The sequence below is a fragment of the Pantherophis guttatus genome, chromosome 2 (genome assembly GCF_059756535.1).
Source record: "Pantherophis guttatus breed Tessera chromosome 2, ASM5975653v1, whole genome shotgun sequence".
Classification (NCBI taxonomy): Eukaryota; Metazoa; Chordata; class Lepidosauria; order Squamata; family Colubridae; genus Pantherophis; species Pantherophis guttatus.
This window is the reverse complement of record NC_142064.1, coordinates 87,135,353-87,147,222: the sequence shown is the minus strand read 5'-3', so window position 1 is coordinate 87,147,222 and position 11,870 is coordinate 87,135,353. Positions and strand designations below refer to the sequence as shown.

Here is an 11,870-nt window from a genome sequence, read left to right as displayed (position 1 = left end):
CTGGGTTATCCTTTTCTTCCTTATTTTGAAATGTATTGTGGTTTTAGTAATGTTTCGCATCACACAGCCTTCCTTCCTGAGGTTATCAGGCTAATTTATGGCCTATTAGAATGGTAAAAATATGTATACATTTGAAATGATTCAGTTACAAATAACTTAACATAATTATGTAAAACGTACTTGTTTTTTTTCTCGCTTGCTCGCTTTCCAACCAAAAACATGAGCTATTGCTATATTACACTCCTCGGTGCTTTGACAAATTTAAGAGCCCTCCCATACTTCTAGTATCACTGTCTGATGTCTACATATAGATCACCTTTGGTAAACCTATTGACTATTTTCATCTTTAAGTTGATAACAATTCTGCAAAAAATTGAGAACTTTATCATTGCTATTTTGTCCTAATTTTTGCATCTCGGCAACCGTCTCCCTACTGCAGGTATCAGGAATTTTCTTCCCAAGCACCTGATATGTTCAATTTTTAAAAACAGTAGCCTGCACCATTTTTAAACATCAAATTACAACCCAAGTCTTGTCTCAGTGAAGGATTTTGCATTCGGGTTGAAAAAAAATTTGGCGGCCTGGCCACTCATGTCCTGAATGGAATGGAACATTTAGATGCTCTTATTCTTTACCTTGGAACCAATGAAAAGAAGGCAAAGGATTTTTTTTTTAAATAAAACAGCCAGTTTGGTGTCTAGCTTAAGGCACCTAGCTAGAAAGTATGAGACTGTGGATTCAAGTCCTGGCTTAGCTTTGAAAGCCAGTTGGATGCCTTTGGGCCAGTCTTCTCTCTCAGTCCTAGGAAGGAAGTACTGGCAGGACACTTCTGAAAATGTTGCCAAGAAGACTGCAGGGACTGATCCTAGTTCCTAGGACTCAAGATGGACTCAACAGCTTAAGAAACATCAGGGGAGAAACCTCAGCTTAATGGGATTCTTTAAAGGGAAATGTTAGAGCACTTTCCTACTGTCCCATCATGTTCTTTGGTGGCTTGGTTTCCTTTTAACTCTTCCCAACACGATTGCTTTCTTTAGTGAATTCCCCTGCATGATATGGCCAAGATAAGTGAGTTTGATGGGTTTTCCTTCCACTGGTGTGTCTGCTGTTATGCGCTCCAGTACTTGTTTGTTGGTTACCTTTGCTGTCCAAGGAACCTACTCAAATTCAAAAGTGATTGTAGTAAATGAACTGGACTTTAAATACTTTTTCAGAATAAAGTCTGGTGTCCTTTCCTACACTTCTACAGTTAGGAAAGGGTGGTTGCTTCTCTAAAACAACTAAAACAAAATTTGACAATATTTGATATGGCCATGGGCGCTAATCAATAAAGTATACTAAAACTTTGTATAGCCTCTGCTGTTTTCTCACAAAATGATCCATATTAATATCTACATTTAAGAACAGAGGTCCCCAAATGGCCTGTGTCCCCAACCGGGCCGCAGGCCATTTGGAACCAGGCCACAAAATTGTGTGAGCATGTGTATGCGTGTGTGCACGAAGCTGCATTTGTGAAAGCAGCGCATGCGTGCAAAACCATCCCTTGCACGAATTGCATAAGTGTAGGCCATACATGCTGGTAACATGGCCAAAAAGAACAGATAATCCTCAATTGACAACAGTGACCGTTCGAAGTTACAACGGCAGTAAAAAAAAGTGACTTACGAACATTTTTCACACTTACAACCATTGCAGCATCCCCATGGTCACGTGATCAAACTTGGAACGCTTGGCAACTGGCTCATAGTTATGACAGTTGGTTGTAAAATGGGGAGAACTTACTAAACCAATGACTCGCTTAGCAACAAAAATTCTGGACTCTGTCGTGGTTGTAAGGCAAGTCAAGGACTACCTGTAAAAAAGATTTTTTTTTCGGTAGGAAAAGGCTAAGATTAGATATTGTATCCTGCAAGTGGCCAGTAGGTGGCGCATTCTGCCTGTGCGCTGAGCAAGACTTTGGGAAAGTGAAAAATAGGGGGGGGGACGCCATTGTCAGTTTTATGAGCAAGCTGATGAGTCGGAAGTTGGAAAAACAACCACACTTTTCATGTGATGTGCTGTAAGTCAAGCTGGTGCTCAGTTGCTCCTTGGAGAAGCTGATGTGGCCCTGACATTCTTTTAGTCTCTACCCAATCAGGGCTCTTTCTCAGGCTTTCAGCAGTGCCAACCTTAAAACAAACTTCCCATGTTCTGTTGTAACCAAACCATTAATAACTTTGATGTGCTGCTATCTACAAAATTCCCCAAGCAAAGGATGCATTGTATTTATGTATCTATTTCTGTTTGGACTTCTTTTATAGACATTCGACAGTGCTCTATGGAACCAGGCTGAGCCCTGGAATTTGATATATTTCAGCATGTGTGTTTCTAGACATAAGAAACGAGAGGGTGCTGATTTTTACCATACAGCTTTAACAGAAAGAGAAGGCAGAACCAAATCTGTGAACACAAATAAAAGAAAAAGATTTCAAAACAGAAGAAACAAACAGGAAAAAAGGCAAGACAATAAAACGATAATTGCATATATATGTATACGTCAGAGGTGGGTTTCAGCAGGTTCTGACCAGTTCTGGAGAACCGGTAGTGGAAATTTTGAGTAGTTTGGAGAACTGGTAGTAAAAATTCTGACTGGCCCTGCCCCCATCTATTCTCTGCCTCCCAAGTCCCAGCTGATTGGGAAGAAATGGAGATTTTGCAGTAACCTTCCCCTGGAGTGGGATGGGAAAGGAGATTTTACAGCATCCTTCCCCTGCCACGCCCACCAAGCCATGCCACGCCCACTAAGCCACACTCACAGAACCGGTAGTAAAAATTTTTGAAACCCACCACTGGTATACGTATATGATCAAAATTCAGACGCTTGGTAACTAATTCATATTTATCACAGTTGCAATGCTCTGGGATCATGTGATCACCTTTTGTGGCCTTCTGATAAACAAAGTCAATGGAGAAGCCAGAATCACTTCACAACCTTGTTACTAATACTGCTGTGATTCATTTAACTGTGGCAAGAAAGGCCGTAAAATGGGGCAAAGCTCATTTATAAACTGTCTCGCTTAACAACAGAAATTTCAATTCAATTGCGGTCTTACATCGAGGACTACCTGTACCTGTGTTTGATAGACTCCTGTGCATGTAGCCAAGTGTGGATTTCCATTATTTTTTTTTTTGAAAATTTATTCATTTATTTTTAAAACATAGAACATAAAACAACATCTTTTTGGAGCAAGAGTTTGACCCGGTATAACATAGATATAAATTCCCAATTTCATCAATTAACATCTTAAGACAAACAAAAAAAATAACAAAAGTAACAACAACAACAACAACAAAATCCCCAAATCTAAACCCAATTTTTATCATCCAGTCTAACATCTTATTCTAACATTTAAGTTTTTATTATGTAGTCACCCTAATTCTTAAACTTCAAATCCAATCAGTATTTCATGTATTTTCTGTACTTCAAAGACCCAAATCAAATCAATGTTTCTTTTAAAATACATCTAATAACCAATATAAAATATTTCATTCCTCTCTGAAAAACATTTTAAAGTCAATATCCATTCTTCAAAAATATTTCCTTCATTCCTCTTAGGTTTATTTTTAGCTGGATTGCAGTTTAGTTAGCTGGTTTCCAGGGATGCTTTCCTCCACTCCTAACCTTATTTATTGGCTGGATCACAGTTAGTTTTAACTGCTTCCAACATTTTCTCCTTCACTCCTCCAGGTTTATTTTTAGCTGGATAGCAGCTTTTCAGCTGTTTTCCAGGGGTGCTTCCCTCCACTCCTAACCTATATTTCGCTGGTTCACAGTTTAGCTTTAACTGCTCCCCAGTATGTCTCCTCTTCTCCTCCTAAGTTTATTTTTTGCTGGATCACAGCATAATATGCTATTTTCCAGGGATGCTTTCCTCCACTCCTTACCTTATATTTAACTGGTTCACAGTTTAGCTTTAACTGGTCCCCAGCGTTGCCTCCTCCACTCCTCCTAAGTTTATTTATGGCTGGTCCACAGCTTAATTAGCTGTTTTCCAGTGATGCTTACCTCCACTCCTTACCTTATATTAACTGGTTCGCAGTTTGGCTCTAACTGCTCTCCAGTGTTGCCTCCTCCATTCCTCCTAGGTTTATTTTTAGCTGGTTCACAGCCTAGTCAGCTGCTCTCCAGGGATGCTTTCCTCCACTCCTATCCTTATATTTAACAAATTCACAATTTAATTTTAATCATCTAATTCCCAAAATCATACTTCTTTAGCAATTTAAAATAGTAATACGTTTTGAAATATATCTTCTCTCTTACTCTCTCTAGGCCAATTCACCATAGTTATAGGATCTATAAACAAATCTTATTGTTATTCAAGAATTCATTCCCATTCTCTTGTTTACTATAGAAAAACAACATTTTAAAACAACTTTCAAGTCCATTTTCTATAAGCATTAAGACACTTATTAATATTTTTTAGAGAATTCTTTCAAAGTATTCACATTTTTTCTATTAATCACATTTCTCGCTTTAAAGATGAGCATTTTCTATAATTGTTGAATCTTATCATTCTTATTGGTAATCAAAAATTCCTTCATAATCTTTATATTTCTTATAGCTTACAGCATTTTAAACCATGCTTATTAATTAAAATTTTTTTTAAAATAAATTTCTTTCAAAGTATCCACAATTTTTCTATAATAATATTCCTCGCTTTAGAAATCATCATCTATAAATAGTTCTTAGCATATATTCAGATATCCACATTTCCTTACTTTCTATAAAAAAACCCCAAAAGAACAGTTTCCTATAATTATTAAGTCTGTCAGCAATTCTTATTAATACTTAGAAAATCATTCATAATCTTCATATTTCTTGTAGTTTTTCTACATTCCCATTTCCCCCCCCTTTTTTTTTTAAAAAAGTGCTTCTTTCAATACTAATAAAGAAGGATATTTAAAGAAGGAAACTTAAAAAGGAGAAAGGGAGAGGAAAAAAGAAATAGAATTATGACAAAAAATATCAAAGGAAAAGATTCGAAAGAAAGAAAAAGGGAAAAAGGAAAAACAAAAAGAAAGGAATGAGTTAGAAAAACAGTACAGAGCTAGAAAGCAAAAGGTAAAAAAGAAAGAGAGAGAGGAGAGAGAAACTCTCTTCCTTACATTGTTTAGGAATCAATTACATAAAAAGCATTTACATCCATTTTAATCAAACTATGGTGTTTTTCTCATTCTGTCCAAACTCTTTCTTCTTCTTCTTCTTTTTTCTCCCTCCTTTTTCCAGTTCCAATATCCATAAAGTTATAAAGACTAACAGATTTAGTTCTTTTGTAGTCCATATATGGTATCATCATGTCTTCTTCTAGGGGTACGCCCTTCTTCTTCATTACAACACAATTAATCAGCAGTTTTAACTGTTCCAAATAGCTTCTTCTTCCCAACTGTCCATAAGTGGTTCAAAAACAAATTGAATACATCCAAAGTCAGACCTCCTTAATTTTTCCTCAATATACTCCAGTTCAGAAATTAGAGACAAAGTTTCTTCTTCAAACAGCAAGGAATAGATAATTTGCAGTTTCCACTTTCACTTCTGTTAACAAGCGTCCATCTTAAACTCCCTCCGCTTATTATCCTCACAGCTTTTAAAAAGACATTCCATTTCTTCTTCTCCTTCTTTCTCTTTACAGCTAATCCATTCTCCTTAATAACCAAAAATCCATCTTAAAAAAACATTTAATTCCAAAGGCAGATAGTAGATATTATCATCCTTTAAAGGGTCTTCTCTTCTCCTTGTTAATTATTTTAAATCTTTCGCCCAAGTAGTTTTTAGCCGCTGTTAGGGCCAGGGCATTGTTAATTCCAAATATTTAAAAGCTGTTCCCGCCTGGGCTGGTCTTACCCGGCATTCAAACAGCTTGCTCCAGTGTCTCCTCCTGCACTTTGCTTGTCCCGGCTGCTGCGGCTATGGCTGCCTCTTCCACTGCCACCGGCGTAGAGGGTTATCCTCTGGCCTCAAGAAACCTGCTCGTTCCTCTTGGCCATCCGAGGAGGTCCCTCTTTGTCCCCTGCCCCTACAGGACAGGGAAAGTCCGCAGACCTACCGGTGGGGGCTTGACAGACAGGATTTTCGCGGGGCTCCAAAGAGCCCCACTATTTCCACGTCCGAATCGCCACGGCACCAACCGGAAGTCCCTGGATTTCCATTATTAAATATGGTGGAATATGGTGGAAATGCTAGCACCTGCAGGTGCCTCCCTTCTTGGTTCTGTAATCTCAGTATCAGTGGTGGGTTCCTCCCGGTTCCTCCCGGTTCCGCTGAGCCGGTAGCTATATGAGTAGACTGGTGTCTGCAAAAATAAATGGGTAGACCAGTGCCTGCAAAAATACATAAGTAGATTAGTGCCTGCAAAAAAACATGAGTAGATCAGTGCCTGCAAAAATACATGAGTAGATCAGTGTCTGCAAAAATAAATGGGTAGATCAGTGCCTGAAAAAATAAATGGGTAGATCGGTACAGCTCTGCAAGCAGTTACAAGCCTGGTAGACCAGTACCTGTGCTAAATCCTAACTAATTGTCAGATGACCATCAAGCCACGCCCACTAAATAAGCCATGCCCACAGAACCGGTAGTAACAATTTTTAGAACCCACCCCTGCTCAGTATGTATGTGTATGTCTCTGCCTCTAACCCACATAGAGATAGATAGATGATAGATAGATGATAGATAGATGATAGATAGATAGATAGATAGATAGATAGATAGATAGATAGATAGATAATCTGTCCATAAATATCCCAAAGGTGCTTTTCAAAAGGCAACTAGATTTTCCTGAGGTTTTTTTCCCCCTTGAAATCATTTCGCTTCTCATCTAAGAAGCTTCTTTGCTCCTTGGATGAGAAGTGAAATGTTTTCAAAGAAAAAAAACCCCAAGTAAGTCTAGTTGCTTTTTGGAAAGCACCTTTGGGACAACCATGACCTGGGTGATTGAGACTCTCCATAGATGTGTAGCCATATACTGAGCATATCATCCTGCTGATTGGTGAGGCAATCTTTGGCATGATCAGATGACTTTAAATGATCTAACACATTTCTTCTTTCTCTGCCACTCAGAACTGCTATAATTCTAGACTAGAGAGCAGTGGTGAAATCCAAATTTCTTTACTATCAGTTCTGTGGGCATGTCTTGGTGGGTGTTTTGTGGCTTGGTGGGCGTGTCTTGGTGGGCATGGCAGGGGAAGGATACTTCAAAATCTCCATTCCCACCCCTCTCCAAGGGAAGGATACTGCAAAATCCCCATTCCCTCCCCACTCCTGGGGGAAGGATATTGCAAAATCTCCATTCCCACCCCACTCTGGGGTCCCCCAGAGGTGGTATTTGCCGGTTCTCCAAACTACTCAAAATTGCCATTACTGGTTCTCCGAACTGCTCAAAATTTCTGCTACCAGTTCTCCGGAACCTGTCAGAACCTGCTGGATTTCACCTCTGCTAGAGAGATAGAAAACAGTCAGATGGTTTTCCTCAGAGTTTGAAGGGGAGTTGCAATTTTTGCAATGATGCTATTCCCACATAAAAAGCAGGGATCAGTAGGATTAGGAAATGTCCCATTGTTTACAGAACTACCTGCAATTTTAAAAAATAATCCCACACAAGGTGGAGTGAGGATTCAAAAGCAATTTAAGGGATAGAAAATTGGGTGGCACATTATTATGGAATTAAGTAGGATGGTGTGTTGTGGTGTGTTGTGGAAGAGCGGTTGGCTGACTGGAATAGCATGTTGCAGGGTGAGATAAGTTTGAGTTGCAAATCTGAGATGTTGCATTGATGGCTCTTACCTGAACAAAAAGGGATTTGGGCAAGAGAATAATGAAAATAATGACAGAAAGTCTGCGTCATATGAAATAAGAATGAGTCAGATATGTAAAGAGAGACACTGTTCTTAACAGCAGCCATAGGGTTGAACATCCCTTCAGTCAGAAGATATTTTTAATTTTTAATATCTTCTCATGAAGATAATGCCATTGCATGAAAGCACTTTTATGCAATTCAAATGCAAGAACAATGGTGAACTACAATTGCCCCTATTTCCATCTCAAACAGAGGGAAGCAGGGATGTATTCTGCCATGCCTTGTTTAATTTCTGTATGTCTACGGAGATTCTCAGTCATCTAAGTCATGGTTGTCCCAAAGGTGCTTTTTTTTGACAGGCAGCTAACTGGACTTTGTTGTTTCCTTGAAGAGGTTTCATTTCTCATCCAAGAAGCTTGGATGACAAGTTTCAGAACTAAAGAAGCTTCTTGGATGAGAAGCGAAACATCTTTAAGGAAAAAACGAAGTCCAGCTGCCTTTTTAAAAAGCATCTTTGGGACTTTAATTTCTATAGCATCAGTACTGTTTTGGACCTTTATTAAATACAAATTCCATCACCAGTCCTCATCTACTAGCGTATTTCAGTTTTTCTCTAAGCAGTTGTTCCACCTATATCTCCTCTTGGCCTTCACAGTTTCCAAGGAAATACACTACAGAATACAGAAATACACCAGCAATCCTTTTGTTTTGGGGAAAAAGTAGAAATAAATTATTAATAATTAAAGCAAAAGTCCTACATTTTTTTTACCAAAAAGTGTTTTGACCTTTTTTTTATAATTGAAAAGAGTCACATGTTGAGATGGGTGGCCATACAAATTGACTGACTGAATGAATAAATAGATTTAATGTTAAATCTATAGAGCAATTCAAGGGCTTTGAATATCTTAGTAATTCACTTCCAGCCATTCAACTCTGGAGTTACCACATAAGTAAGCTTTTTTTCAGAGCACAAAAATGTCTCAGTATCCGATTTTCAAGTTGTAAAGGGTTTGATGTGCCTGCAGTAATCAAATTATTTAAAGCAACAGTCTTCAGTTTGCTGCTGCAAGTTGTGCAACTCTGTATTTAACTGAGATGCATCTACCTTGGGAGCAATTCAACTTTTGAAGACTCTGCTTTGTGTCCCTTGATCAACAACATATATGCTCCTTTAGCTGGATCTTAAGTGCATCTTTTTTGAAGTTCGCTAACAGTTTGCAGACTTAAATTCTGGATAAAATAAAAAAAATTGGGCCCAGCCTACGCATTTTAGGTGTTTAAAAAATAGATTTGAATTTGACTTATTGTAGGTGCCTCCTTACCCATCCCCAGCTATATGTTCTGTGGAGTGTAGATAGAGTCTTGATCAGTGGTGGGATTCAAGTAATTTAACAACTGGTTCTTTGCCCTAATGATTTCTTCCAACAACCAGTTTGCCAAACTGCTCAGAAAGTTAACAACCGGTTCTCCCAAAGTGATGCGAACTGGCTGAATCCCATCACTGGTCTTGACATAGCTTAAATGGGAAGTCTTAGGCTTAGCTGTCCAAAATTATAGAGAAGAAATTTCACATGTCTATTGTCTCAAGCTTACGTGTCTCCTTTTTTTCATACCTGTTCTTATCGTATTTTCTCGTCCTACATAAAAAGGTTTCTTCATTGCTGTGATTTCATGGCCTGCTCTTGACGGTTACAGCAGTATATACTACATATATTGTACCATATTATATCTTCTCCTGATCACTTTTGTGTGTGCTCAAAGGACAAGGTTAAGTCTACAGCACGTAAGCTACCAGGTTACCCTTCTATTACAACTGGTGTCTTGAAGTCATTGAACCACTTATTGGTAACTTTCCCCATCTACCAGTCTGGGATTTCAGATCAGCCATTGCAAGATCAGCAGACTGAAATAACTGAGAAGACTACAAAATATTTAGCTTTACTGATAGCCATCAGAAACCAGTATGTTTGCTCTAGTTAGCTAAACTCAAGTTATTTCTTTTAAGTTAAGTAAAAGATCAAGTTAGATCTTTTATTTATTTATTTATTCATTCATTTAATTAATTAATTAATTAATTAATTAATTTTTATAGCTGCTTATCTCAGTCAATGACCCTAGTCAGCTTACAGTTCAAAAAATATATTACGGTTAAAACACTAAAAACTTTTTGAAACAATAACATAACAATAAAAACATCCAAACTAAATATACCTGGCAGCCGAGATTCTTGGCCAGTTAGCAATATAGCCAGGAAAATGGGCCCTTAACAAATTCAGCACCCCAGGCTTGGGAACATAGCAGGGGTAGGTTCTACTTACCTTTACTATCTATTTGCAGCGGGGCCGCGAGCGCGCATGCACAAAAGCGTTTTGATGACGTCGGGGTCGGTGGGCGGAGCCTCCTGCCAGTTTTACTACCGGTTCTATAGAACTGGTGGGAACCGGGGGCAACCCACCACTGGAACATAGCCAGGTTTTTAGGATCTTGCGAAAGACTAACAGGGTCGGAGGGCATTCTGATCTCCAACGGGAGGATGTTCCACAAAGCAGGGGCCTAATCACTCAGTTTTACATTTGTTAACCCTTCTATTAATCTGTGTATAGAAACTTACTACTTGTTACAGTATTCTTTGGTTGACTTAGCTTTAGCACATGATATTGACCTTTGCTGGTTAACAAATGCCTCAGTTTGCTTCCTTCTATTATACAGTTCTACAGAATTGGGTTCTTTTGATCTATGGCCATTTGGCAAATAAATAAACAAAGGAGTGTAAATATGGCCATTCTAGGTAAAGGAGAGGGATATTTCAAACACAGGATGTTGTCTTATGCCGCCTAAAGTAGGCTGCTGACCTACGGGGCAGGAACGATGCTTACCTCGGTTGGCTTGACCGTTGTAACATTTAGTTTCCATTCTTAAGCTCCAGCTTTAGGACACCTTCGTCCAATCTAGCAGATTTTATTGCATCGCTGAGGTAGGAACAAGCCTGTGTGGTTATGCAGACATGCTTTTTGCTTCAAAGGAAAAAGATTAATCCTCCCAAAATTGAGCTTCAGGGGAAGGCAGTCTGTGCATAAGATATGTGAGGAGTGTACTTAACCAAGCTCACAACATAATTGATAGGTATTCCGATCTCCACCTATGTTTGAGGACAAAGGATTTCAACCCAATGCTGACCTCACCAAATTCTTATTTCTCTTAAATGAAAGTGAACTGCTCTTTAGTCAGCGTAAATGTGATTTGCACTTCTGACTTTAGAAACCATCTATGCTGCAGTGGTCAGTTTGCAAGGTAATGCTCTGATTTGTATCTGTTTCTCTCAAAGAAAGCAATGTAGAACAGCTCCTCCCATAATACATAATTTTGATTACGGTTTTAGAGAGGAAGAATTAAATGAAGTTTAGGGATGATAGGAAGAATGTGAAGAAACATGATTCCAATCTGAGAAAAAATAATAAATCTTTTCCTCTGCTGCCCGCTGAGGGATTTTTAATATAGGAATACATGTGCTTTCATAGAATCTTAGTTTGCAAATGCTGCTTATTCTGTATTAAGATCCTGTTGGAAAGTAACCAGATAGTCAGGAGAAAGATGTCTTCTCTCATAAAAGTTCCTGAGCAGCTGATATTTCAAATACATGACTTATTATTCATGCTAACAGCCCAATCCATCATAAATTTGTTAGGTCTCCTTTTCAAGGTTGTTGTTGTTAGTTGCAAAGTCTTGTCCGACCCATCGCAACTCCATGGACAATGTTCCTCCAGGCCTTTCTGTCCTCTACCATCCCCCAGATTCCATTTAAGCTCATGCCGACTGCTTCAGTGACTCCATCCAGCCACCTCGTTCTCTGCCGTCCCATTCTTCTTTTGCCCTCAATTGTTCCCAGCATTAGGCTCTTCTCCAGTGAGTCCTTCCTTCTCATTAGGTGGCCAAAGTATTTGAGTTCCTTTTCAAGTTACTGCATGCGAAATCATACAATACGCTTAGAGGAAGGACATGCCATGAGTACAAATCTCCTTTTATTTACACAAGGGGGTGGAA

At 38.7% G+C, this 11,870-nt stretch overlaps 1 long non-coding RNA gene across 1 annotated transcript; it reads right to left on the bottom strand.

Moving 5' to 3' along the window:
• Positions 1-3,159: 3,159 nt before the first annotated feature.
• On the bottom strand, positions 3,160-10,870 carry LOC148115178 (uncharacterized). The gene is made up of 2 exons (XR_015731904.1): positions 10,706-10,870; positions 3,160-6,357 (listed from the first exon to the last, which is right to left on the bottom strand). It is a non-coding gene; the product is annotated as an uncharacterized LOC148115178 (long non-coding RNA).
• Positions 10,871-11,870: the final 1,000 nt, after the last annotated feature.